General features: G+C 34.7%; 1 protein-coding gene across 1 annotated transcript in view; it reads right to left on the bottom strand.

Moving 5' to 3' along the window:
• Positions 1 to 982, bottom strand: part of LOC124619700 — a 139,605-nt gene extending 138,623 nt beyond the window's left edge. Inside the window, exon 1 of the mRNA XM_047146257.1 lies at positions 947 to 982. The gene's annotated coding sequence lies outside the window, so the exon portion shown is untranslated. The remainder of the gene's footprint in view (positions 1 to 946) is intronic.
• Positions 983 to 6,928: the final 5,946 nt, after the last annotated feature.

Consider the following 6,928-nt stretch of genomic DNA (forward strand, 5'->3'; position numbering starts at 1 on the left):
TATCATGTTGGGCATCCCTACACCTTAATTCTTCTAAACATAGCAACGTGCATTGTAAAAAGTAATCAGCTGCTATAAATGGAGACAGCTTCTGCTGCTATAAATGGAGACAGCTTCTGCTGCATCAGAATTGTCATGATTAACAAATAATCACATATGCTCTCTCTCTCTCTCTCTCTCTCTCTCTCTCTCTCTCTCTCTCTCTCTCTCTCTCTCTGTGTGTGTGTGTGTGTGTGTGTGTGTGTGTGTGTGTGTGTGTGTGTGTATGTGTGTGTGTGTAGAATAAACTATTAGTGTAAGTCATCCAAGATTATATAAATTATTTTATCCTGAAATATCATGAGTAGGCTGCTTCATAAGTAATTTTAATTCATAACTAATTAACACTGTTCCGCAATATTGTAAGTGAACTACTTGTAGGGTTAATTGTTCATTTTTGAGGGAGAGTGATTTTTCTACCACATTTCATAAAACAGTGGGAACAGCACCTGAACTAAGAAAGTAGACGGTGTGATTCAGAACACACATATATTTGTGGTATAAACAAAACCGACAGTATCTATAATTTAAATGTTTCACTGATTTTTTGAGATATATATTATTGGGAGATTAAGTCAATTCTGTAAGTTCCAATGTGTAACATATAAGATAATTCCAAATTAAACAAAACTTCATTCAGTTATACACCCTTCTTCGTCAGTTATCAAAATACCAAAGTCAAGAGCTTCTTGTGACTAGAGAGTATTGCAGAATACTTTCGCAGTTCTGCTGTGCATGAGTTCCTTGCTAAAGTTCACAACATAATTTTTAAACTCATTGTAAAATAAGGCCACATTTTAAGTAATAATATGTACCATACTTACACAATATTATTGCTTTAAAAAGAAAATGTCTTTAAATTGTGCAGGGGAAAGGAGGGAAATGTGCTTTTCATTTCTAATCTTACCTTAACAGCACCAAGCAAAGAAGTAGATGCAGCCAGTGTGTCTTGTACAACTGAGAAGAAGATTCCTTGCATTACACAAGGACATTAACCTTGTCACTGTCTGGTGACAGTGGCGGAAAATTGTCAGCTTCATGCTCTAGTGCTCACAAAACGAGTAAGTTGCTAAGTCTTTTTTAAAGAGATACCATGTAATTTACTGCACTCATTATTATTTATGGTACTGTACTGCTCAGTTTGTAGTAATGTTGTTTACAATTGAAAGCAAACTGCATTTAGACATTTAACAAAATTATCTGTTAACATTATGAGTTAATTTTAACAAAGTAATTTGTTAATATTATGAATTCACATGTGGAATGAACTGCATGCAGAAAAAAATGTAACAGCAAACTACTCTAAGCTCTACACATAACTTAATCTAAAGTTTTCAAAAACGCTTTTCCAAATATGTATCTAATTTTTTCTGAAAAGTTGGATTAAGCATTGTGAAGCTTAGAGAAGTTTCATATTACATTGTGAGACAGAGGTATAAAGTGTAAACAAACAGAAATCTGGGATTTTGTAGAACAGGAAACCATTAGGGAATGCATCACGTTTATAAGATTGATATTAAAATATTCAAATGAAGTTCATTAGCAAATGCACAAATAGACAAGTAGAAGTTGAAAAAAATTATGAATCACCCAATCATGTTCACACATTTCCAGCATGTACTGTTTGATTTCAAGGACAAGAAAACACACACAGAAAACTTGTATACTTACACTGCAAGCCACCTGCAAGCTCACTGATATAAAATGCTGCAAATGGCTTACCTTTTTATGAAGAAATATACAAATATTTGAACAAAACTGGTTTCATCATAGAAGACTTCTGTTGTATACATGTGTGTATAAATAGTTTCAAGTTAAATCTAAAAACAAAGATGATGTGACTTACCAAACAAAAGCGCTGGCAGGTCAACAGACACACAAACAAACACAAACATACACACAAAATTCAAGCTTTCGCAACCAACAGTTGCTTCATCAGGAAAGAGGGAAGGAGAGGGAAAGACGAAAGGATGTGAGTTTTAAGTTAATTATTAATTAGTTAAATAATAAATACTGTCTCATGTAAGTAATATCAAGTGTAAGATAGAGAGAGAGAGAAAGAGAGAGAAAGGTATTTTTAAGTTACTTCACTCACAATGTTAAAAAATATACTGACAGCTTAATGGAAAAGTTTTCAATGTTAAAAAAATAAGAAAAGACCAATAAAGAAGAATACGTGATAATTCAAGATAGACATTAACAAAGGGAAGCAGTTGTTAGAGATTGTGTTACTAATTTAGTAATGGTATAAAATTAAATGGAATAAAATCAGTAAACCGACATAAACTGTTTGTACTTACTCAGGCTAATTTGATATAGTTTATTAGGAAATTTCCTGTTTTGCAAAATGCTTATGTTTCCACAGTTTATTAAACAGCTGCTGTTTATCTCCTGTTTGCCAATAATTCAATATCTACAAGACCAAAGTTATTTGCATGCCACAAGAATAAAAACTGAAAAGTCCTTGATATTTATACTTGTCTACAGCTAATAACATCTTCAACAATCAATTTAGTCAATGAGATAATTTTAAGAGTAATATCAAACCAGTCTGTGTTGGGGTAAAATTTTATTTTTTCTTAAATACATATACCTACAGCACTGTAAGTCTTGTTTTCCTCTAACACAAGTACGGCAAAATTGAACAAAAGCGAGGATAAGGAGTGTATAATGTGTGTGATTAAAGTGGCTTGTCCTAGAAAGAGAGAGCTCTACATAATTCACAGAACAAGCAATATTCAGGATTTGTAACTGCATTAGCACCAGTATTTCATCCTCCACTCTGTCATTAAAATAGCAAATCTCATATACTATGTCTAAAAAATAATACTCTAAGAATAAGACAAAAATATTTGGAACATTGTTAAAGAACAGACAAAACTTAGCATCCAATTGAAGTTTAACCACAGAAAAAAGCTCTAGCAAAAATGGTGACTTTTCAAATCATTGACCACCAAGTTCAATGATTACATCCACACAGTGGCTGCAAACACTGCACCAGAAACAACCATAAACAGAAACGTTACATTTAATTGTGCAGACACTGCATGTGCTCCCAACAGGCATTAGTTTCAAAGATATAACCTGTAAGAGGATTACAGGTCACTTAAAGGCTGAAATTCTGCTGGTTATGATGGTGTTTCTAGCAAAATATTACAATCTTGTGCTCACTCTGTAACATTACTCTTAAACAATCATTGTAATCAACCAATGACTTGCAGCATATTTTCTGATAGACTTACATGTGCTGTGGTAATACCCATCTACAAAAGTGGAGATAAGCAAATCTCCTCTAATCACAGACCCATATGACTTCTTCAGGTCTTCTCAAACGTGTTTGAGAAAGTGTCCTATGATAAAATACTGATTCATTTACGTGAGCAAGACTTGTTAACCACCTGTCAGTTTGGTTTTTGTAAGAGATTCTCCATATAGAGAGCAACCCAAAGTGTTACAAATGAAATTCTAGTAAAACTAAACAAGGAAAATCGTCCTGTTTGTGTATTCTGTGACATTGCAGAAGTGTTTGATTTTATGGACCACAAAATTCTGTTCAGCAGACTAAATTGTTATGGCATTAATGGCATCCCTCTTGTATCAGGGAAAACTTATCTCCATGACAGAAAGTGTCGTAACATTTTAGAACAGAAAACAATATTATGAGGTTGTCAATGGCATGACCAATGATCATCCAGTACACATGTCGTATATTGTTTGTTGTTTTGTTCTTCAATCTGAAGACTGGTTTGATGCAGCTCTCCATGCCACTCTATCCTGTGCAAGCCTCATCATCTCTGAGTAACTACTGCATCCTACATCCTTCTGAATGTGCTTACTGTATTTATCTCTTGGCTTCTGTCTACAATTTTTATCTCCCACACTTACTTCCAACACTAAATTGGTGATCCTGTGATGTCTCAGAATGTGTCTTATCAACTGATCCCTTGTTCTAATCAGATTGTGCTACAAATTTCTTTTTGCCCCAATTCTGTTCGGTACCTCCTCATTAGTTACATGATCCACCCACCTAATCTTCAGAATTCTTCTGTAGTATCACCACATTTCAAAAGATTCTACTGTCTTCATGCCTAAACAGTTTATAATCCATGTTTCATTTCCATGCATGGCTACACTCCATACAAATACTTTCAGAAAAGACTTGTTAAGGCTTAAAATTATAATTGATGTTTACGAATTTCTTCTCTTCATGAACATTTTTCTTCCCATCACCAGTCTACATTTTATATCCCCTCTGAATCAGCCATCATCAGTTATTCTGCTGCCCAAATAACAAAACTCATCTGCTACTTTAACTGTCTAATTTCCTAATCTAATTTCTTTGCCATCACCTGATTTAATCTGACTACATTCCATTATCCTTGTTTTCTTTTTGTCAATGTTCATCTTATATCCTGCTTTCAGCACAGTGTACATTCCACTCAACTTCTGTTACAAGTCCTTTGCTGTCTCTAACAGAATGAAAATGTCACTGGCAAACCTCAAAGCTTTTTTTTCTTTTCCCTGAACTTTAATATTCCAAAATTTTCTTTCATTTCCTTTTCTGCTTTCTCAGTGTACGAACTGAATAACACTGATGACAGGCTACAACCCTGTCTCACTTCTTTCTCAACCAGTGCTTCTCTTTCATGCCTCTTGAATCTTATAACTGCCATCTGGTTACTGTTCAAGTTGTAAATAGCCTTTTGCTCCCTGTATTTTACCCTTGCTACCTTCAGAATTTGTAAGAGAGCATTCCAGACAACACTGCCAAGAGCTTTCTCTAAGTCTACAATTGTTAAAGAAATCTATAAATGTTAATAAATTCTACAAATATTATAACTGTAGGTTTAATCTATCTCATGATATAAATTGCAGGGTCAGTATTGCCTCATATGTGCCTATATTTCTCCAGAATCAAAACTGATCTCCCCTGAGGTCAGCTTCTACCAGTTTTTTCATTCATGTTAGTATTTTGCAACCATGATTTGTTAAACTGATCGTTCGGAAATATTCACAGCTGTCAGCGCTTGCTTTCTTTGTAATTGGAATTGTTACATTCTTCTTAAAGTCTGGGGGTGTTTCCCAAATCTCAGACATCTGGCACACCAGAGGGAAGTGTTTTATCTTGGTTGGCTCTCCTAAGGCTGTCAGTAAGTCTGACAGAATGTCGTTTACGCATACAGCCTTGTTTCGACTTAGGTCTTTCAATGCTCTGTCAAATTTTTCTTGCAGCATGAGATCTCTCATCTCATCTTCTTCTACATCCTCTTCCATTTCTATGATATTGCCTTCAGGTGCACCTCCCTTGCATAGATCTTCTGTACACCCCTTCCATCTTCCAGCTTTCCCTTCTTTGCTTAGAACTGGTTTTCCATGTAAGATCTTCATATATCTGCTTCTCTTTCCACCAAAGGCCTCTTTAATTTTCCTGGCAGTACCAGTTGTACCACACTGAGGTGGGCCAATCCTGTTTCCTCTTATACCACTGCTGACATTGGTATAATTTTTTTCTTTTTTGATCCTGTTTTGGTTATAGCACTTAGGCAATAATTACACAAGATAACTAGTTTCTTATTCACACTTTATTTCATTGAAGTTTGTTATTCAGTGGATAGTTTTCAGACTACTAATGATAATGGTACACTTGGTTCTCCTAGAAATATTTTATTTAAAACAATATTCATGATGAGAAATTCATACAAAACATGTGGAGGTAAAATTTTCAGTGTGAAAATAGTCATTTGTTTCTAATTTAGGTTCGTTCATTTGAGAACACCTTTGGGATGTTTTGGAACACTGACTTCATGCCATGCCTCACCAACCAACATCGATACCTCACCTCATTGCAGCACCTGTGAGGAATGGGCTGCCATTCACCAAGAAATTTTCCAGAACATGATTGAACATATGCCTGCAAGAGTGGAAGCTGTCATCAAGGCTAAGAGTGGGCCAACACCATATTGAATTCCAGCACTACTGATGGAGATCACCACGAACTTGTAGGTCGTTTTCAGCCAGGTGTCTGGATACTTTTGATTACATAGTGTATGTAGCCTATGATCATATTAAAGGTTATTAAATTGTCCTGTAAAAATTTGATGTAAATTGCTCAAGAACTTTTCAATACTTTTGCTATCAATATTTCCTCTTTATATATTACTCGCTTAATGCTCACTGCTTCACTTGCATAGACTGTGTGGTCTACACAGATTTTTTTCCTTAAATGAATTTTTATGTTGTTTGCAGTATCTTCTAAAATTTGCATGCCGATTAAGGTAACAAAAGCATGGTCTTTTCTGAGTGTACTTCTGCCCAGGAAGTGATTCGGTTAGATAGAGTCAGAGGTCTTTATTAATACTGCCTTTATAGTTCTTGTAGTGATATTTCCATAGAACATTTCACCTCTAACACATATTAGTTTAGAGGTTAAATAGAAATTTTCATAGATTTAGTTGTAAAAATTTTAATATAATGAAATACTTTCAAAAAGATTTTCATCCCCTACTTCATCCTCTTAGGGGTGGAATTTTGAACAATTAGTTCCTAAATTATGCTTACAGTATAAGATAAACACCCTTTCCAAATTTCAAGTTTCTATCCCTAGCAGGTTTGGGATGGGCAATGATGAGTCAGTGACTTAAAAAATGCTTTCATAGTGAAGTATTTCCATCAGAACTTTAATCCCTTATTTCATCCCCTTTGGGGTTGAATTTTCCAAAAACAGTGAAGCATGTAATTTTTTTATTTCTTATCGAGAAGTCAATTAAAGATTTTAACAATGGAAAATCCAGGATGGACTGTAATAACACACACACACACACACACACAGATATGCGTGCGTGCATGCACGCAAATGCAACTCACGAAACCTTTAGCAGTTCTTTAATAA

Source organism: Schistocerca americana, chromosome 6 (genome assembly GCF_021461395.2).
Source record: "Schistocerca americana isolate TAMUIC-IGC-003095 chromosome 6, iqSchAmer2.1, whole genome shotgun sequence".
Lineage (NCBI taxonomy): Eukaryota > Metazoa > Arthropoda > Insecta > Orthoptera > Acrididae > Schistocerca > Schistocerca americana.